Here is a 22,319-nt window from a genome sequence, read left to right as displayed (position 1 = left end):
TGGGAAAAGGGTGCTTTTCTGAAAAGTGAAAAACTGGATGATGTTATTTGAGGATAAATGATTGGAGCTGAAAGAATTGTTGTCCAGCCTTCTATAGACACAAGACATAACTCTTCAACAGTAGAGATTGTCAACAGGAATTTCTCCATAGAAAACCAGGAAAGTATATGTCAAGATAGTGGTTTGTTTATGTGCTAGTATAATGTATAGCAGGCCCAGGCAGACATAAGTCTTGTTACAACAGACTACTGCAGGAAGCTTGTTTATCTGCACCTACACCAAAACCATGACTACAAAAATCAGGTAAAGACCATCTAATCAAGGCACCTGAATGAAGTCACTTGAATCTCCACTGATAAATGATATTTAAAAGGCAGCAAAAGAATCTATTAAGTGCCTGGTCCAACACTCTATAATGAAAACAAATGCAATTTACTATGTATATGGATATCTAATAGACCATAGAGAGTAATTAATTCTGATACCCAGCTCCATTCCAATCTTACTAAGAAACTAGTAATGATACTGGGACATAGCAGTCACTCAGTAAATATTTGCCAGATATATTTAATAAAACCAGTAGGGTTAAAGGAAAAATTCTGATCTGGGCTATATCATTTCAGGTCCTGGGGAAGCTTCTGAGGGTCACATATTGACCACTCCACACCCTCTGTGTAAGAGCTGACTTCCTGATTTAGATCCTTTGTGAAGAATCATGAGGCATTCTGAGAATTTCTACAGAACAGTCCAAAATTACCAACTCACATCTCATACATCTGCAAGCATTAGGAAGTAAGTCCTGCTTACTTATTTGTTTATCTGAAGAATGATTGCACAGTATTGCAGCTCTTTGTCTATTCAAACTACATGTCCTATTTCTCCCTAGAAGTTGCATTTTGTCTGAGTAGTCAGCCTCTCTAAAGGCTTGTTAATGACACATATGAGCACTTTCTATTTTGAATTCATCACAAAGCTGGTATTCCAGTGCACAGGACCTCAGTGATTCCAATGTTGCCCGTCTGACAACCTCTCATTCCCATTCAGAAACAGTACCTCAGCATGTGTCTAAGTCATCACTTCATGCCCAGTGCTGTGTGGGTTTCTTACATATTCCAAGAACCAGCGAGTTAATAGATAGTCTCTACAGACCCATTGCCACAACTAGAGCTCTGTTCCAGGAGCATAAATGAAAGAAATAGAAGTCAACGTTCCTGATTGTAGTTTGGAGAGAAATCTTTAGTGAAAATACTCACATACACACCCGTGAAGGAAACAGTCCAAAGAAAACACTTCAACAAGTGCAAATTCTTAATGGTACACCCCAGGACATGCCTAATCAGAGAGCACTGAGCACAGAATTAACTAGATCACTAATAGAAGATTTCACAGAAAATGTAACCTTTGAGTTAAGTAGAAAAAGGAGTGAAGAATAGAGATTAAAAGAGAGAATTTGGGAGAAAAATAAAGACCAAAAAAGTGTAAATGCTCAGAACTGATACCATAGATGGTGAGATGGCCTTCATTCTGTCATTCAGCAATGAATAGCTAATGAGGAGATCCAAATTACTCTCACCTGCGAGAATAACATCACTCCATAAAACTCTTGGAGTCTAACCTGGCCCTTGAAATAGTTCCCCTTGTCATCTTGAGGCAGAGGCAGAGCAATGTGGGCAAATAGAAGCCTCCATTGATCATTCTTCCGACAGGAACACCAAATTTAACCACAGTCAACACAAAAAGCACTTTCATGAGAACCAAAAATCGGGTGAGCAATTACAGTACATGGTTTTAATTTCATATCACTGAAGGAGGCACTGAAAATGATATACAAAAAAAAAAAAATCTTAAATTGCTGATGCCATCCTTCCCACATGCCCCAGCAGTGACTGAGTGGTGCAAAGAGATAGTCTGTCTGTGCACTTGGGAGAAGGAGAGCGCAGCAATTATGGAAACTCACTGCTGCCAACACTGGGCAGAACTCAGCCGGTGCCCACGGAGGGAGCATTTATACGAGCCCCAGCCAGAGGGGAATTGCCCATCCCAGCAATTGGAACTTGAGTTTCCATAAGCCTCGTCTCCGTGCCCTTATGTGCTCTGGGGCTCTAAATAAACTTGAAAGGCTGTCTAGGCCACAAAGATTGCAATTCCTAGGCAAGTCCTAGTGCTGTGCTGTGCTTGGAGCCAGTAGAATTGAGGGGCATGCAATCTAGTGAGACACTAGCAAGAGCAGCTAAGGGAGTGCTTATGCCATCTCTCTTCCAACCCCAAGCAGCGCATCTCATAGCTCTGAAAGAGAATCCTTCCTTCTACTGGAGAAGAGGATAGGGAAAAGTAAAGAGGACTTTGTCTTGCAACTTGAATACCAACTCAGCCACAGTAATATAGGGCACCAAGCAGAGTCCTAAGGATCCCATTCCAAGCTCTAGCTACTGCATGACACACCCTGGGACATAAGGGAACCTGCTGCCTTGAAGGGAAGGACCCAGTCCTGGCAGTATTCATCACCTGCTGACTAAAGAGCCCTGAATAATCAGCAGTGGTACCCAGGTAGTGCACAACATGGGCCTTGGGTGAGACTGAGACATGTTGGCTTCAGGTGTGAACCAGCACATTTTCAGCTGTAGTGGCTATGAGGAGACACCCCATCTTCTGAGAAAAGCAGAGGGAAGAGCAAAGGGGACTTTGTCTTGTGCTTAAGTACCAGCTTGGTCACAGTGGGGTAGAGCACCAAGCAGGCTCTAGGGTCCCTGATTCCAGGTCTTGGCTCTTGGACAGCATCTCTGGACCTACCCTGGGCCACAGAGAAACCCACTTCCCTAAAGGCTAAGTCCCAAGCATGGAAGCATTCACCACAAGCTGCCTGAAGATTCCTTGGGCCTTAAATGAACATAAGTGGTAGCCTGGCAGTACCCTCCATGGCTCTGTTGTGCTGGTGGACATGAGGAGAGAATCTTCTGCCTTGGGAAAGGGGTAGGAAGGACAGGAAGGACATTGGTGGTTTCAGTGCAGCTCAGGCACAGCATAAAATAAAGTACCAGGTAGATTTCTAAGGTTTCCAACTCTAGGCCCTGGCTCCCAAACAGCATCTCTGCACCTGCCCAGCACCTAAAGAAACTCACCACCCTAAAGGGAAGGACACAAGCCTAGCTGGCTTTGACACCTGGAGATTTCAGAGCCCTAGGGACTTTAGTAAATATAGGTGGTAGGCAAGTAATAGTTACAGAAGGCCTTGAATGAGACCTAGTGCTATGGTGGCTTCAGGTCTGACATGGCACAGTGTCAGTGATGGTGGTGACAGAGGTGCTGGTGTCACCCCTTCTGCAACTCCAGGCAGCTCAGCACAAAGAGAGAGAGACTCCATTTGTTTGGGAGGAATCAAAGGAAAAGAACAAGAGTCTCTTCCTAGTAAATCAGAGAATTTTTCCAGATCTTATCCAAGATCACCAAGTGTACCTCTAGAAGCCTGACAGAACCACAGCACAGCACAGGCTTGGGGTATCCCCTAATGCAGTTACAGCAGCAGTGACCAGAAAGTTATATCACAACACTCAAGACCCTTTGAATACCTGGAAAGCCTTCCCAAGAAGAATAGATACAAACAAGTCTAGATTGTGAAGACTGCTATAAATACCTAACTCCTAGCTCTTCAATGCCCAGAAACCAATGAACATGCGTAAGCATCAAGACCATCCAGGGAAACATGACCTCACTAAACAAACTAAATAAGGCACCAGGACAAATTCTGGTGAGATAGAGATACATGACCTTTCAGACAGAGAATTCAAAATAGCTGTTTTGAAGAAATTCAATGAAATTGAACATAATAGAGAGTAGAAATTCAGAATCCTATCAGACAAATTTAACAAAGAGATTGAAATAATTTAAAAGAATCAAGCAGAAATTTTAGAGTTGAAAAATGCAAGTGACGTGCTGAAGAATGTCTCCATCTCCTAACAGCAGAATTGATCAAGTAGAAGAAAAAATTAGTGAGGTTGAAAACAGCCTATTTGAAAATATACAGTCAGAGGAGACAATAAAAAAGAACAAAGGGCACCCACAAGATCTATAAAATAGCCTCAAAAGGGCAATTCTAATAGTTATTGGCCTTAAAGAGGAGGTAAAGAGAGAGATAGGGGTAGAAGGTTTACTCAAAGAGATAATAACAGAGAACATCCCAAACCTAGAGAAATATGTTGATATTTAAGTACAAGAAGGGTATGGAACACCATACAGATTTAACCCCAAGAAGACTACCTGAAGGTATTTAACAATCAAACTCCCAACGGTCAAAGATAAAGAAAGGATCCTAAAAGCAGCAAAAAAAAAAAAAAAAAAAGAAAAGAAAAAAGAAAAAATAACATGCAATGAAACTCCAACATGTCTGGCAGCAGACTTTTCAATGGAAACCTCACAGTCCAGAAGAGAGTAGAATGATGTATTTGAAGAAAAACACTTTTACCCTAGAATAGTATATCCAGTAAAAATATCCTTCAAACAAGAAGGAGAAATAAAGACTTTCCCAGAAAAACAAAAGCTGAGGGATTTTGTCAGTACCAGACCTGTCCTATAAGAAATGTTAAAGGGAGTTCTTCAACCTGAAAGAAAAGAATGTTAATGACCAAGAAATCATCTGAAACAATTTCAGTGCTAGGTGTATATGCCCAAAAAAGGAAATCAGTATATCAAAGAGATATCTGCACTCCCATGTTTATTACAGCACTGTTCACAATAGCCAAGATATGGAAGCCACCCAAGTGTCAGTCAACAGATCAATGGACATAGAAAATGTGATCCATATATACAATGGAGTATTATTCAGCCATTAAAAAAATGACATCCTGTCATTGGCAACAACATGGCTGGAAATATAGGTCATTATGTTAAGTAGAATAAGCCAGACACAAACTTTTCATCACCTCACTTGTTTGTGGGAGCTAAAAATTAAAACAATTAATCTTATAGAGATACAGAGTAGAATGATGGTTACCAGAGGTTAGGAAGGGTAGTGGGGGGAAGAGAAGATGATTAATGAGTACAGAATCATAGTTAGAAAGAATTAATAAGACCTAGTATTTCATAGCACAACAGGATGACTATAGTCAATAATAATTTAATTATACATTTTAAAATAACTAAGAGTATAATCGCATTGTTTGTAACACAAAGGATAAATGCTTGAGGTGATAGATACCTAATTTACCCTGTTGTGGTTATTATGCATTTTATGCCTGTGTCAAAATACACCCTATACCCCATAAATATATACATCTACTGTGTACCCACAAAAATTAAAAGTAAAAATGAATAACCTGTGCCATATGAATAAAAATCATAGCCCCTAAAATCAAAAAAGAAGGAGCCCCATCTTTTCTTGTAAATCTCTCTAGTAAGCAGAGATGGATGGACATTCAGCAATCTCCAAAAGGCTGGTCCTCTGATCCAAACTTACTGGACATAGCTTGAGTTTTATCTCATCCAGCTTCATGGGAGAAGTTTCAAAAATTCAGATCATGTTCTATATGACCTTTTTATTCAACTTCAATGTTACATCAAGCTACACTATGGTAAGAGGGGTAGCAACATGGAGTACTAGGAAAGTCAGATGTTAAGGGCCTTCTCTCAGCTTTACCAGAAACTGAATGGTCCATTGTTGATGGGTCGTTTGACTTCAATAGACCTAGGTTTTCTCATTAATTAAATGAGAAGGATTCAACTAGATCATGGGTTAGTAAATGACAGCCTGTGGATCCACCACCTGATTTGTAAGTAAAGTGTTATTGGAATCCAGCCATGCTATTTAGGTACATATTTTCGACAGCTGCTTGCTGCGATGGCATAGTTGAGTAGTTGCAACAATGACTGTATAGCCCATAAAGCCTAAAATATTTACTATCTGGCCCTTAAAAGGAAAAAAAAAATGCAGGCTGGGTGCAGTGACTCATGCCTATAATCCCAACACTTTGGGAGGCCAAGGGGGGTGGATCATGAGGTCAGGAGTTCAAGACATGCCTGGCCAACATGGTGAAGCTCCATCTCTATTAAAAATACAAAAAATTAGCCAGGCGTGGTGGCAGGTGCCTGTAATCCCAGCTACTTGGGCGACTGAGGCAGGAGAATCACTTGAAACTGGAAGGCAGAGGTTGCAGTGAGCCAAGATCACTCCACTGCCCTCCAGCCTAGGTGACAAAGCGAGACTCCTTCTCAAAAAAAAAAAAAAAAAAAAAAGAAAAGAAAAGAAAAGAAAAAAGCCAATCCATAAAACTGGATGATCTATTAGTTTCCTTCTAACTCTAAAATTATAGGATTCTAACTAATCAAAAAGAATGTGTTCATAAATAACAGTATTTTATTTAAGTCAGGCCTCAACCATTGTAAATTTCTCATAATCTGACCCAAACGACTTAAGGAAAAAAAAAAGTTACTGCTTATATTTACATAAGCTGAAAAGGCTACTGGGGCCCATTTCAGGGCCCAAACAATGTCACCAGGAATGAGCTCTTAACTCTACTTTCTTTTTGATGGCTTCAACCTCAAAATCCTCGGAACCGGGTCCAGCAGTTTATATTTTTATTGTTACACATTTTTATTGTCCACAGGAAGAAAGAGAATCCAAGCGCCATAATACTGTACCCACAGTCCCTGAATAGGGCCTTATTGACCTTGACAAACCTGTCTTTGGTCCTGTGCCTAATCCTGAATGAATCACCGTGGCAAGAAAGAGGGAATGCACTGACTGGCTAGTTTACATCATGTGATACACCCTGGGACCTAGACTAGCCTCAAAGTACATGGGCCGAAAATGGGGGATCGGAGCACTCTTGCCACAAAAAAAAAAATGACATTTACACTATGTACAAAAGCCACACACTTTCCCTATAATAGAATAATAATTTTTCAGGTCAGTAGAAAGTTTCTTTGAATGGTAACAACAGACACTGGGAACTCCAAAAGTGGGGAGAGAGGGAGGGAGGCAAGGGTTGAAAAACTACCTATTGGGTACTATGCTAACTATTTGGGTTATGGGTTTGACTGAAGCCACAGCCTCAGCATCTTGCAATATATGTAACAATTCTGCACAGGTACTCCCTGAATCTAAAATTGAAACAAAAAAAAAAAGGAAAAAAGTTTCTTTGAATTTTGGGAATTTCATATAATGTACACTGGACAGGCATTGAGAAAAAATTATTTGAAGCAACATAATTACTAGACAAAGTAAAGAATATAGAACGTTAAAATGATATTTTAAGCATAGGATGACCTTTTCATGAGGGCCAATGGTAGGTCAATGAAATGACAAAGCTTTTTTATTTAGTTTCAACGGGAATTCAGAAGCAAGATTATTTAAGAAAATTAAAAATTGCACAGTGAATTTATCTCCCTCACACATATCTTCTCAAGAATGCTTGTTGCTGCTATTTGCTTCTGAGGAATCTTGAGAATTTTGGAAGGTGCAGATTCTAAGTAGGCCAATAAGGAGGTCCCCTGAGGAGCAGACAATATTTGATTTGTTGGTGAAAATTTTATCCAAGGTCGGCTCCATATGCCAGTCATAGAGGTAAATAGCAGCTCTCAAGCCCAGGGTACAGATATAAGTAGCTTCCTCTGCTTCCTTACAACCCTTGATCAAGATCAGTGATTTTTACCATGATTCATCTAATCATAAGGTATCTCCCTCCATGTCCTTTTAGATGTACCAGTAATCAGAAGTTCTGAAATATCCTCTCAGAAAAAGAATAGAATCTATGAAAAAAAAAAAAAAACTGTGGAATCAATAATTCCATTTTTATTCATTCATATCTAGAGGTCTTCCATAAAATTATGATCTCTTCTTAAACTCTACTTTTCCGTAGAAATCATTCTATGCAGAAGAAAGAAAGAGGCAAGCGGGGAGACACCTTCTTGGATTATTCACTCCGTGGCAGGAGATTTACATATATAGGCTCTTTTGAGTCTCATAACAATGGCAAGATGTATTTTGTTATACCCATTTTACAGACAAGGACAATATCATGCCAATAGTCACAGACTTCTTCAACAATAAACACATATACTCAATTGAATAAATATATGTTCAACCCATGCATTAGCCCATGTTCATCTCATTTCAAAGGTCACATTTCCCCTTAGTCCTCTGCCTCCCAGTGTTTCTTATCCATTTACGAATAAGAAAAGTGATCCATAGAAATTATGCCCTAACTTATTGACTTCTTTTCTTTCTTAACCAAGTAGCTAACACTTTTCCATTTTTTTTTCTCCCATTACCAATGGGAAAAGACTAAACAGGAGGTTTTTAAAAATGTCCTTTCCAAAAAGGCACATAGAAAGAGAAGGGTTTGGAAAAGCAGTTAGAATAGGGACACAGGAGCCAGAGAGCCTCAGAAGAAACCAACCCTGCTGACACCTTGATCTTGGACTTCTAACCTCCAGAACTATGAAGTACTACATTTCTTTTGTTTAATCCTTCTAGTCTGTAGTTCTTTGTTATGGCAGCCTAAGCAAACTAATATAGTCAATACCACATGAGGACCTTGGAGTGGGGCGCAGGGAAAAGGTGGTAAAGCAAGGAAAAGGGCTGAGTTCTGCAGTTCAGATGAGGCACAGTACACGTGCAACAACAATGTCGCCTGTAAACAGAATTATGCCAGGAAAGCAGAGATTTGAAGCTGAAGGCAGCCGCAGAATATAACCCACCCCACCCAGAATTCCTGGAGAGACTGAGTGATGTGGTGTTCCCACTGGCTCTGGAATGGGTCCAGAACCAACTTCATTTGAATCTCAGTAGTCAGAGAACCTCAGCTGGCAACTGGTTAATACAAAACTGCTCTGAGCACTTTGAAGGAGTGAGGACAGCTCAGTTTTCTAGGTTAGGTAGCTCCAGGTAGCTCTTGATGTAGCCATGAGCACTCCTTTCTACATCACCTTTTTGGAATCACAGGTGGCCAAAGAAATAAGGGGGTCATTGGCTCTGGACACTTGGCATCATTAAGATTTTGGCTAATGTCGAGGAGTTTGGGAGTCATCATGCTTTGAGAGAAAATATCATTTACACTTTCCCAATATGACTCAAGGGCTCTGGGGAAGGGTAGTACAAGTATTTAAGTAATGAGGACAGAGCAAAATACTGGGAAAAGAATATTAATTGATTGGTGGTGGTTAAAAGTAACACTTTATTTGTATGAGCTTTCTGCTCTAACTTACAAGATAACCTTTTTTCTCCACCACAATAACATTCACAAACAACAGAGACATCTGTTTATTGGTCTCTTGTCTCCTATTCGTATTCATCAGGCATCTGGGTAGGTTGGTGGGAACTTCTAATTACTCTCCTCCTCCTCTGACTGAACACCTGATTCCAGTTTCCTTGTTGTACCCAGAGGGGCCCCTTACTGAACTGTAACTAAAATCAGTTTCCTTGGGTGGTTTCAAGTACTAATGATACACCCCATTCTCAGACAGAATCCCTTGGTGGTGAATGGTAAGCCTAGATGACCTGCCCCTGCCCCCTGCCAAGTATGCAGGCTAAGGAACTAGAAAAGGGAGCTGAAGGGGAAGGTTTTCACACCTACAAGCTCAAGTTATCAGGTCCCCAAGGACCAGAGAGTGACAGATGGAGGGATTTTTATGATATGCCCTGAGGTACAATAAAGTCCTATCAAATACACACTTAAAGAGAACACTGCCTTCTCTTGGATGGTTGCTGTCACTTCTCACTCCAAGAGGCTGTTTCCATGCAGTTTGCCATCATTCTACCTTACTGTCGAATAACCAAGACAGTAAGTCCTGAAAAGCACTATGGGACTCACGTGACTGAGCTGAAAATTCAAGAAAAGCACTCAAATGTATAGCAGAGGAGTCAGTATCTGGAACTCATCTCTGCTGCTAATTTTGTCTTTCTTTTAAAAATTTTAAAACTGTTCATTTTCACCCTCTATCTAAAGATATAAAGTTTTGGTGGCAGATTTCAGTAGCAAACGCACTTAGTAACAGGTTGCAGTAGTGTACTTGTGTCTTCCATAGCCTACCGCCCTTTAGCTCTATCCCTTCCGAACAATCCTGGGCCATTTTCTCTAACACAACCACAGACAGCTGAAATCGAAGAAGAATATGAACCTTCAGAATACACAGTTTCTACATGCAAAGCTGGAGGTGCTTGTGGGCTGCTAACATTTGGCTCAAACAGAGAGTTTGGTCTTGAAGGCACTAATGGGTTCCTTAGCCAATTAGGCCATAAGGAAAGGGTACAGTTGAAACATCACAGTATTCAGAACCAAACAGGCCTGAGTCTCAATGCTGACTCTCACTAGCTTTCTACCTGATGACCCATGGACCTCTCTGAGCCTCAGTTTCTCTTTCATTAAAATGGAAATCATTACACATAACTTGTAGTGTCTGTACTTAGTAAATATTCAGTAAACAGTAGGTTTTCTTTAATTTTGTTTTGTTGTTGCTGCTACTGCTTCTGTTGAAATAGAACCGAAGGAAGGATAGAGTCCCAGTAATAAGAAAATATTTCTTGAAGAATTTCATTATTGGAAGTAAAAAGAACACATTCTTGCACAAAGGAAAGAAGTCCTGTCTGCCAAGGCCAGATATCCCACTTTGCCCTCTGGAATTAAGATGCAGCTATCACAAGATAGCCCAGAAAAGGTAGAAAAGCCTTCCAATTCTGCCCAGCTTGAAAATTCCCCAGATGCGTAAAAATGGATAGTGAACCAATTAAAGACTACCTAAGGCACTGAGAGACCAATCAGAAACCACTCCAACTGAATAGGCAGTCAGAGACTGTCTCAAGACTTCCTCTTTTTAGTCTATAAAACCTTCCAAGCCCCTTCAAACCTCTGCTGAAATGAAGGTGACAGTAGATGCTTCTCTTGCAGCTGCAAGCTTATGAATACACAGCATTTACTAATTTGGTCTCAGATTTGTTTTTTGTCTTTAACAGTGTGATAGCATATCGATTCACCACAAGTCATTAATGCATCACCCAAGGTTTGTTATCAGAGGGTAGGTAGGTCTGGAAGGGAAGTGCCACAGGACACATATGCTTGGACAGGATCTGATGTGAGCCAAGAAGGAGAGTGTGGGGTGCCTCCTGCAAGAAGAGGAACCTGGGGCAACTAACATGCACCAGATGGGTACTGGGGATCTGAAGTGAAGAAACAGATGAAGCTGAATAGAAGGAGGTTTTTTTAAAGCAAGTGAAAAATTGCTGAAGACCGATTTTATCTAAGTCACACTTGTTTGCAGTGACTGGCATGAAAGACCTGTTTTGAAAACATTGTGATTGAGCTAAAGACATCACCTGTTTTCAGGTGTAGCTCATATAAATTTGCTCTGCTGAACTTGGATACAAGAAGCAACACATTTTTTTTGTTTTAATGTTGGATGTAACTTGGTGAGACACTTGATATCACAGATAGACACACAGAAGTCCTAGGAAGGGGAAAATTGTTTACATAAACCAGTGTATGTGAGGGAGGGGCCAGTGTCCTGACATCCCTATTAGTTCCTGCGAAGATGCTCAGTGACCAAGTTGGCAAGGTCCATTTAGAAGATAGAATGTTCCTCGACCTGTGCCAAGCTGGGCCTCAGAGATCTTTTGCCAAGACTTCCAAGTAGGTTTGTTCTCTCTTGGTTCAGTGGAGCCACCATTCCATGCAGCATGCTGTGAACAAATAGACCTCAGGTTTCCACTTCTCGCGGAGCCCACTCCCAATCTCTTCCCTGGTCATAGGGAAAACATCCTGAGTTTCTGAAGAGAAGAGGCTCAAGGCAGTGCTGCCTCCCCAACTCCCAGGAACAGCCCATCTCCCCATCTATTAGATGAGCTTCCACCTCCCAAATAATATTTAGGTAGGGCCACATGGACACTTGGCTACTGACATAGTTTGGATATTTGTGCCTTTCCAAATCTCATGTTGAAATGTAAACCCCATTGTTGGAGTTGGGGCCTGATGGGAGGTGTTTGGATCATGGTGGGCAGATCCCTCATGAATGGCTTGGTCCCTTCCCTTGGGGATAAATGGGTTCTTGCTCTGAGTTCACACAAGTTCTAGTCATTTAAAAGTATGTGGCACCTCCCTCCCTACTCTCTCTCACTTGCTCCTGCTTTTGCCATGTGACGTGCCTTTTCCCCCTTCACCTCCCACCATGAGTAAAAGCTTCCTGAGTCCTCCCCAGAAGCAGATGTCAGCACTATGTTTCCTGTACAGCACGCAGAACCATGAGCCAGTCAAATCTCTTTTCTTATAAGTTACTCAGTCTGAGATATTTCTTCATAGCAATGCAAGAATGGCCTGATACAGCTACCTTCATATATTGAGGCCAGGAGAAAACACTCTTAGCCTTTTAAGTTTTCTAGTTTATTTGGGACCTTTGTGCAAATAAGGAAAAAGTACCCCTTCCTCAAGATACATCACTCCCTCTGTTAGAAAATTTTCCAGATTTGTTCAAACAAGATGCTGCCATCTGCCAAAAAATTTTGTATAATAAGTATACAAAGCCATGACATATATACTATAATGGAACCCCCTTAAAGAAGACACACTTTTGCAGTGCACTCAACCTGCACAATTTAGAAGCATGGCTTATAACAGTATGTGGAGGCTTTGAAAGCAGATAACAAACAGCAAAAAGCAGGATGCAAAATAAAACCCACCCTAAGAGGACACAGATGCTGACTGCTCTAACTTGCTTTGCAAACGCATACATTCTGTTTGGCTTTTGCAGAGTGCATGTTTCCCATTTCAATTATGTATCAGGTGGTCTTCTATGAGATACCTTTATGCAGAATGCAGACCACAGGCCTCCAAAGTGCTATGAAAAATAATTGAAGCCCTCCTCTCTTAATCTTTAAAAGTTATCATTATCTTACCTTATGCAGAGTAAAGACCCCAGAAGTCAGTCATCAACCTGCAAATGCCAACTTTCCACTGACACCTGGGATGAGCTGCCTTCATGGCCCAGTGACAAGAAAAATACTGAATACATTGTGTTGAGACAATTGCTCCAACACTAAGAGTCAACACAGCCCTACAAACCACCACATTTGGCTTCATTCACTGAGTGATCTTTGGCAGAGAGTTAAGGAGCCATGCTCTGTACACTGGGATGATAAAAAGGCCATTTAAATGCCTGGAGGGGATGGGTGGCAAAGCTGAGGTACATTCAAATGTACCATCTTCTGCAGAACTGGAAAAAAGAAATCCACAGAAATTGACAAGGAGAGCCAGCGACACATCTTTATGCTGTCAGTGCTGAGACCCATAGGGAAAATCTTTTGGTGTATGTTGCATGGTGACAATCTACAACAATAGAAGGTTTTTGGGATGAGTGCTATTGTTTGCTCTAACCTGCCTCTGTGAGGCAGTGCACAGCTCACACTCAGCAAACTGCTATGGGCCATTTCAGAACAGGAATGCCATGAAAAGTCACTGCTTAGCCATTACTTCCCAGCACTGTTGGTGTATTTATTCTGCCATGTGATGATCTTGATGTCTATGTTCTCCTCTTATTCCTCAGGCTTAACATTTTGTCTGTTTCTCCAGGTACAACCTTGTTTCCTATAGACACTGACCCTGATAATCCACAACTCCAGTTGTTACTGCGGCCTCCCCAGTTCAGCCAACCTACTCTGGGACCCTCAGAGTAGAGTCATGCTACTCTGCTCAGACATGCTCGGTCTTGATACATCCCAACCTGGAAGCAGGCAACAGACACTCTAGGCATTTGGCTGACAGCACCATATTCCATGATCCCCTTGACTCTTTGGTCTCAATGACTTGCTGAGAGAGGTATGTGGACCCCAACTTATTCTAAGTTCTACTGTGTGGTAGTAAGATTTCAATAATATTTTAGTAAAAAAAATCACAAATTCTGTACTGGAGTACCATGAAAATAGAAGAAATTGCTCTAATGAAGAATGGTAATGCATCTAGCACCCCATATAGGATGAGCTATGCCTTCTCCAATCCACACTTTAAAATAATATCGACATGTAATAACTCATTTACCAGAATAACATTATGTGACCAGTACTAGCTGCTTTCACTTTTAGCATTTACAGCATCCCTAACAGAGTAAGACAAAAGATAAGGAGTTTGGAAATGGAGATCGGATTAGCCATGCTACAGTGTCCACTAGAGCAAAGTCAGGATTTGAGCCCAGGTCTATCCGACTCCAATGTCTAGTCTCTTAGATTCCATTTCTACTGACTCTGTGTCATTTAAAGAAGAAGCAGAAGAAAGAGGAGAAATAGGAGGAAGAGGAAGAGAAGAAGGCAGAAAAGAAGAAGAAGAGGAAGATGAAGAAGAGGAAGAAGAAAAAGGCAAAAAAAGAGGAGGAGAAGGAGCAGGAAGAGGAGGAGGAAAAAGAAGGAAGAAAACGTGTCAACAAATACAACTTGGAAGGAGCTAAGTGTAAGTGATAGTGAAATTCAGAAGTGAGTGGAATATTTACAACTGGTTAATTGAGAAAATATTTTAAGGAAGCAAATAGGGGACCTAGCATTAAAGGGTCCCCTTAGTTTATTTCCTTACATGAAATATTTAAGAAAAGCAAAGAGGAAGGAAGAAGAAGGAGAAAGAGAAGGAGACAGAGAAAAAGAAATAAGAAAGGAAGGGAAGGAGGAAAGAAAAGAGAAATCGAGAAATGAAAAGGCAGAAAAGAACAAAGGAAGTTTGGTTTAGTATATAACTCCATTTGAAATGTACTCTAAGTAGTATAAGGATCCACAGCTTGCTAGAATATTCTGAAACAACTTAATCATTGTCTATAGTGGAACACAATTTTCTTTAAGACAATATAAATTTTGAGCCAGTATGGAAAAGAGGTAATGCCATGAGGCTTCCTGCTAATCAATTAGCCAGGGCCCTGCAGGACATTTGAACACTGAACATGCACCTCCCTTGGAGAAAACTCCAGGGTTGGCTTTCTTTTTAATGCCTTCCCTTCTTTGTCCTAGGCACTCAGAGACTTGCTAGCGTGGCAGGTGAAAATAATAATCTAATTCCACCAGATTGTTGGTAAATGTCACCAAATTGCTACCCTGTGCTCTGGGAACACAGGTTCCTCAAGACAATAAGAGACTTTACATGAGAATCACTTTACCCAGTAAAACAAACAGAGACAACTTTGTTTACTTGAGAACATCTTAAACCTTTACTGTGCCATTTATTTTGGTAATATTTGATAGGTGATAGTGAATGCTATGTCTATCAGGCATTTTTTCAGGAAAATTGGTGGGGAGGAGCTGGTGTTACAACCATGTGAGAGTCCCTGACTTAACCAACTCCTCTTCCTAGACAATTTTACATTTTACTGGGATCACCCCAGGAGACTTTTAGAATAGAAGTTTCAGAAAACAGGACAGGAGAATCCAGAAGAATGGATGCTTCCTGAGGGAAGAGGCCAGATTCTCTAAATTCTCATCATTCAGCAGCTGCCTGGACCATTTAAGGGGAAGGCCAAACCTGTCAGCAGTCCATGCAGAGACCTCCTTGGGCTCAGTGTTCATTTCTCTCCGGATATCCACAGGAAAGCTGTCATCTCCATCAACAACAGAAAATCTATATTTGCCATTTTATTAGAAAGAAAGAAAGACAGTTTTAAGAACCAGGGTTTCAAACATACTCTTTAAATTAACAAGCATCCAATAAAATATCCCTATGGGCACTGGGTTCTGGGGAAAAACAAAAGGAATAAAAAAGCAACATTTTCCATTGTCCTGGAAAGTGCAATAGGGAAAGGATTTTGTAATAAATAATTTATGAAAAAGAACTAAACCTGTCTTGTTTCACACAGGCAGGCCCTCCATGGACTTACACATGTACTAACTTGGGAGTCTCTCTCTCTCTCTCTCTCTCTCTCTCTCTCTCTCTCTCTCTCTCACTAGGCACAGCAGTCCTGCTATTATTCAAAGGCCAAGGTGGCCAACTTGCCCCAGAAGAGCCTGCCTGCCTTGTACCCAGTCCTTAGGAAACTGCAGGTACGTCCCTCCTCTCTTTTTACTGCTTGCTTTTCTGCAAGATACCCATTGATTTACAAAGGCCCACTTCCTACACAAAGAACAACTTCAGGAGAACAGCCAGAGGACCATTAAGCCCCAGAACGTGCCAGGAGCTGGAAAAAATTCCTCTTTCTGTTGGTCGGATGAGAATATAAATGATGCCAGCGACGTTTGAGGCCCCCACTGCCACCCCAGGGAGGTCTTTGACCCTGCAGGTAGAATTCTGTCTGACTGGAGCAGGGACTGGAAGAGGACTTCTCTCAATAGGGGTTTTAGGCAGAGGCATGGGCTTCAGGGATTGGAAACAAAAGAACAACAGGAGGCTCCAAGTGGGTGTCTCACCATGAAAAGGCCAAGGCTAGCCGTAAAGCTGAGGCCATGAAGTCAGGATCCCAAATACACGAAAATGAGGGAAAAAGCTGTCATTTGTGTATTAAGCCTGGCACTCTTTGTAAGCTATCAAAAGGTTGTAGTTACCGGGCGACAACTGATTCACCTGTCAACCCAGCTCTGAGCAGCAGAGCCGGCTTTTGAGGAAGCTGGTCTGATTACACAGCCTGATGTCACTCCATCTCTCAGTGGCCCATAGCCATCTCCTGAAATAGTCATTTCTACTTGATTTGTCTTTAGTTTTTAAATTCACACAGGTAACACATAAGTATGGTCTCCTTGTAAACAACAACGAAAACACAGGTAACAAAAATACTCAACTGCTATAGATCAGGACTAAGTCCTATCGGGTCATCACCCGCAATCCTGTCTTCTGCAGAAATCATTGCTGCTATCCTTTGCAATCTGTCCTTCCAGAAAGTTTCCTTGCCTTTACACTCACATATGGATACGCATGGAAATATGTAGTACTGTTTTATGGGAGTAACCTTTACATAAATGGTGTCGTGTATTGCTCTGCAGATCTTTTTCACTTAACAATACATTTAAGCAATCTTTCTCTGATAGAACATGTAGAGCTACTCCATTCATTTTAGCCATAGCAATGTGCTCAATAGCATGGCTGTGCCTAATGTATGTAGACATCCCCTTATTGTGGGGTATTTAAACTGTGACCGGCTTTTTTAAATTGATCAGGCTCGCCGTGACAGGTGGTAATGCCTCAGGCATATTTATGAACCAAAGATAGGACAAACCTCTGAGAATTATCAGAGAAAACATCCCAGCAAAAAGAGATGCAAAGCCTGTAACAGAAGCAGAGGCTCTGGAATTTTTATCTGAAGTTCCTTGGTCCTACTTTCCCTGGTAGCCACAAATCAAATGTGTTGGACACTGAAAAGTTACTGTTAAAGCAAGACATGGCCAATCTTTTCATTTAAGGGGAAGACTACAAGTAGAAACACATTTAAAACAGGAGTCGAATCCTCCCTGGTATAAGCAAAGCAGTTAGTTCTTAAAGATTGAGAACTCCGGGCACCCAAAGCGAAAACCGACTTGAAAGGTTAATATTGACAAGGTATGGGAACTGCAGCTCTACGAACTACACAAAGAGGATTTGAAATATAGTCAACGCTTCCCACTTCATATATTTATAATTTGTTTAAGCAAATGAGAAGATAAAGTCATTCTATATCTGATCCATGAAGGTGCAGGAAGACATTAGCTAAGAAATCCAACTGATGTGGACAAATGGAATCTACTATACCAGGCCAGAGAATGAATTTTATTCACTATCCTTACCAATTCAGTTAATACTGGATTGCATGAAGCTCCAGAGGATTGTGTGTATGGTTTTTTCTTTTTTTATTCTGCCTGCTTCCCGCCTGCTGTGCTTGGGAACTCCTGTGCATCTTTCCTGACTCTTCCCAGCATGCCCTCCTGCAGGACGGCCCTTATCCCCCTGAGCAATGTCAGTGCTGGCATAGCAGTGCATACATATCGAGATATCATAGCATTTCTAGTTTGACATTTAAAGTAACTCTATGTAAGCCCTTTGAGAGGAAATACTATGGTGCATGCTTTTTGTTCCTTCAACTTGTAACACAGTTTCTGGCACATAGCAGGTTGTCAATAAACACACATTGACCTGAAAATCTCTAAGGAATGAAAGTATTCTCCTCATTCAATAATCTCCAAAGGTCCACCTACATCAGACAAGAGGAGAAAGCAGTGAATCACTGACTCAATCTTGTCTATTCACCTGGAAACTCCTTGAGGAATTAACTCTATGAAGTAAAGGTTTTTATTTTCCCCTCAAATTCAAGTATACTTCCTAGAATCTCCAATATCTGGGATTTCATGTTAAGAATTCCTCATTAATTAAACAACAGATATTAGAATCAAAGAACTCAAGAAACAGGTCTACAATTCATTGCAGCAAGAGGATCTAATCCAACATGTTTCACCTTTTCTAACATCCATTTCCTTCTGATAAATCAAAGCTCTCAGGCCCCATTCTGGGAGCTTCTGTTGTGCCTCGTGGAGCTAGGGTGAGAAAATGCTCCACACCCTGGGTGAGAATCTCTTGGCTGTCCCAAGAACTGAGCTGAAGGTCAGGAAAACATAAACCATTTTCAGCACTTCCTTTACAAAAGCTTCTGACCTTAGGCGTCTTTATCAACTTTTTCATACCTCAGTTTCCCCCTATAGAAAGTGGGAATGATAAACGTGTCCTGCCTATCTAATCCAGACTGTCAACTGCTACCCATTGTTGAACTATATCGAAGCACCACCTCAGCTGTGGAGATTTCAACACTGCCCCTGCACACATTCTCATTAAGGAAAATATTATAATGGATACAAATACACAGTTTGATAGAAGAATTAAGACCTAGTATTAGAAAGGGTGACTATAGTTTACCATAATCTATCGTACATTTCAAAATAGCTACAAGAGAATAATTTGAATGTTTCTAGCATAAAGACGAGACAAATATTTAAGGTGACAGATACCCCAAACACACTTATTTGATCTTCACCAATTATAGAATGTATGAAATTATCACATATTCCTTCAAACTGTGTACATCTATTATGCATCAATTTAACAAGACTATTTACAAAAAGAAAAGTATGTAGTGGCAGTCTGCATATTCTAGAAAGAACCACAGAGATATTTCTGGTCCCACATGCTCTTCCGGGACCTTGCCTCACTTCCCATCAAGAGATGAAATCTATTTCTCCTCCCCTTAATCCTGAGCAGGCCTGTGACAGCTTCCATATGTAGCATACATGAAAGCCATGCTGCACCATATCCGAGACTAGTTATGATAGGTGATAATGGCTTATGTCTTTCACCCTCTTTAGAGACATGTGCCTTTTAAAGCCCCGAGCCACCATGTAAGAAGTCCATACACCATGAAGCCACCAAGCAGGACAGACTATATGGAGAAGCCAAATAGAGATGGAGAGAGGTGGCCAAAGTCCCCAATGGCTCCTGCTGTTCCATCAGCTGTGAGAAAAACTTTGGACTATAATATCTCCCTCCCTCCCCTCCCACAACTGGAAAGGAGCAGAGAGACCAAAGAATGACTTGGGCAAGTCCAGCCTGGTGAGTAGATGAGTTTATGAAGACTTACATACAGGGCACTCCTGGGCAGGAGGAGGGCAGCTCAGAAGATCCTCTCTGTCTCCCATCCCTAAGCTGCTTTTAAGCTGATTTTCTGGTTCTTTGCCTCCTGTGTGTGTGTGATGAGAATATTTTCTTTGTTATGTCCCAAGATATTTGTGAGATGTTTGGGTTCTCAAGGACACCTGTTCCTCAGCTGGGCACCATGGCCTTGGCTCACCACCTGGCCTTCAGGGTTCCGGCAGTGGACATACACTCCTAAGTAACCTGGTGGGAGATCCGTCACACTACACTGTCTCCCAGCTGCTTCTGTTTTCTCAGCACGGGTGCCAGACATGTTAGTGAATAAGCCTCACCAATGAGGCCAGCCCTGGCCACTGGCTGACGGCAACCACATACAGACCCTGAGCCAGAATTACTCCACTAAAGTTCTCCTGAATCCTTGGCTTGCTTTATTACATTAAGTTTTGGGATGAATTGTTACATAATAATAGATACTCAGAACAACTGGAAACTTCTATATCTATCATTTATGCCCTACCTGGAAAACTTCTATGTCTACCATGTATACCCTACCTGCCACTATACAACAATTGTGGGCTTCTCTGTTGTCATCCCCTATTTAATAGTAGGATCCTCCAAATCTAGAACCATATATTATTATACCCAGTATCCAGTGCAGGGCCTACAACAGTCAAAGTGTTCAATAAGTTTGCATAGATGAATGAATGGATGGATGGATGCATGGATGCATGGACGGATAGATGAATAAATAGAGAAATAAAAGAATAAATACCTTCCAGAGATGCTGTAGGACCATATAAATGGATGGATATAAAGTATTTTTAATAACACCATAAGCAAAAATTACCTGTTCTTATATGATATCTCTTATTCTTCTTAAGATATGTGTGATATACAGGGAGGTACAATCACAGATATTTTCTGGATGATAAATTCAATAATTTTCATGTATTCTATTCTTACTCAGCTAAACTGTATTACAAATACTAGATTACTTGTCTATTTCTCTATTATTTGTAATAATAATAGCTCTGTGGGAGCTAAGACTGCTTATTTTGTTTACCACTTATGCCCAGAGCCTAGTGCAGTTCATGAAATATGTATTTATTTGTTAGAGGGGGAAATAAATGAGGAGGAAAGGAAAAATACATATATCCAAATTTAACGTAGGTCTCTCTAACTGTGTAATAGTTTCTCTTACATAATCGTCACCGTTTTCAAACTTTCTTTTTTTTTTTTATTATTATACTTTAAGTTCTAGGGTACATGTGCATAACGTGCAGGTTTGTTACATATGTATACTTGTGCCATGTTGGTGTGCTGCACCCATCAACTCGTCAGCACCCATCAACTCGTCATTTACTTCAGGTATAACTCCCAGTGCAATCTCTCCCCCCTCCCCCCTCCCCATGATAGGCCCCGGTGTGTGATGTTCCCCTTCCCGAGTCCAAGTGATCTCATTGTTCAGTTCCCACCTATGAGTGAGAACATGCGGTGTTTGGTTTTCTGTTCTTGTGATAGTTTGCTAAGAATGATGGTTTCCAGCTGCATCCATGTCCCTACAAAGAACACAAACTCATCCTTTTTTATGGCTACATAGTATTCCATGGTGTATATGTGCCACATTTTCTTAATCCAGTCTGTCACTGATGCACCTTGGTTGTTCACAACTTCAAACTGAATCCAGGAAACATTTGGAGAAAGGGAAGCTTAAGTCCAACACTTAAATAATTCTCAATGTCAAGTATTTATCAGGCAGCAGCCTGCCTCAACTATGAGCTGTGTAGATAAGAAGAGCCTTGCCTTCTAGGGGGATCTGAACAGAATCCCAATCTGTGTTGCTCATTGAGCTCTCTCAACCATGCCATAAGCAGAAAAAAAATAATAATAATCATGAAGGAGCACTTTGGTGCAGTAGCTGATATCCCCTGGAGTTTGTTTTACACATAGATAAGTGTTGTGAAAGATTACGCAACCTGTCTAAAGTTACTTCCTGCTAGTAATAATATTGAGCCCTTGGTAAGCTAAACACTTTCATATATTAACTCATTTAATTCTCACAACAATTATATGAGGTAAGAAATATTATTAGCATCTCCATCTTAACGATGAGGATTCTAATGCACAGCAAAGTCATTTGCCCACCTCAAGAAGCCAGGAAGTGGGGGAGCTGGAGTGATGTGTCTGCAGACTCCATGTTCTCCAGCACCACAGCAAACTGCCTCCCAAGCCACAGAGGTAGAACCACACAGCTTCTCCCAGCTATGAGCACCCTGCTCAGGCAGGAGACAGGGGAGGACGTGATCACTAACGGTTATCATGAAATACTTATCAGGGAAAATTAAGTAAATAAAATGAGCTTCATTAAAGACTTAAGGCCAGTTATCCTCCTGGAATAACTGAAACTAAGGAGTATTAAGTGTTTTATACAAGAAGTTAACAGGAAAGTAAGAAGTGGATAGGCCAAGGAAGAGAGAGCCCAACAAATCAGCAAGAAGCTGAGACTGGCATAAAAATACCACTATTAACAAACCCCTAGTAGTGGAAATGGCTAAAGGGCTTTAAAGAACAAGGACATCTAATTTTTCATTTAGAAATTTTTCATTTAGTAATGTTTGCCTTGTATGTCTATGATTTCCACTTCTGAGCACACGGTTGACTTGTACTTCCTGAACCTCCATAATTGAGTTGGGTCATATGATGAGTTCTCCCTAAAAAGCTGAAAGAAGTGACATGAGTCACTTCCCATCACATACATTTGTCTCCAGAGCT

At 41.0% G+C, this 22,319-nt stretch overlaps 1 long non-coding RNA gene across 1 annotated transcript; it reads left to right on the top strand.

The window, feature by feature from the left end:
- The first annotated feature begins 13,565 nt into the window (after nucleotides 1-13,565).
- On the top strand, nucleotides 13,566-19,772 carry LOC140712661 (uncharacterized). Its single transcript, XR_012094374.1, has 3 exons — nucleotides 13,566-13,793; nucleotides 15,893-15,985; nucleotides 19,262-19,772. It is a non-coding gene; the product is annotated as an uncharacterized lncRNA (long non-coding RNA).
- Nucleotides 19,773-22,319: the final 2,547 nt, after the last annotated feature.

Source organism: Chlorocebus sabaeus, chromosome 10 (genome assembly GCF_047675955.1).
Source record: "Chlorocebus sabaeus isolate Y175 chromosome 10, mChlSab1.0.hap1, whole genome shotgun sequence".
Taxonomy (NCBI): Eukaryota; Metazoa; Chordata; class Mammalia; order Primates; family Cercopithecidae; genus Chlorocebus; species Chlorocebus sabaeus.
Note: the sequence above shows the minus strand (reverse complement) of the source record. Positions and strands in the feature narration are given on the sequence as shown.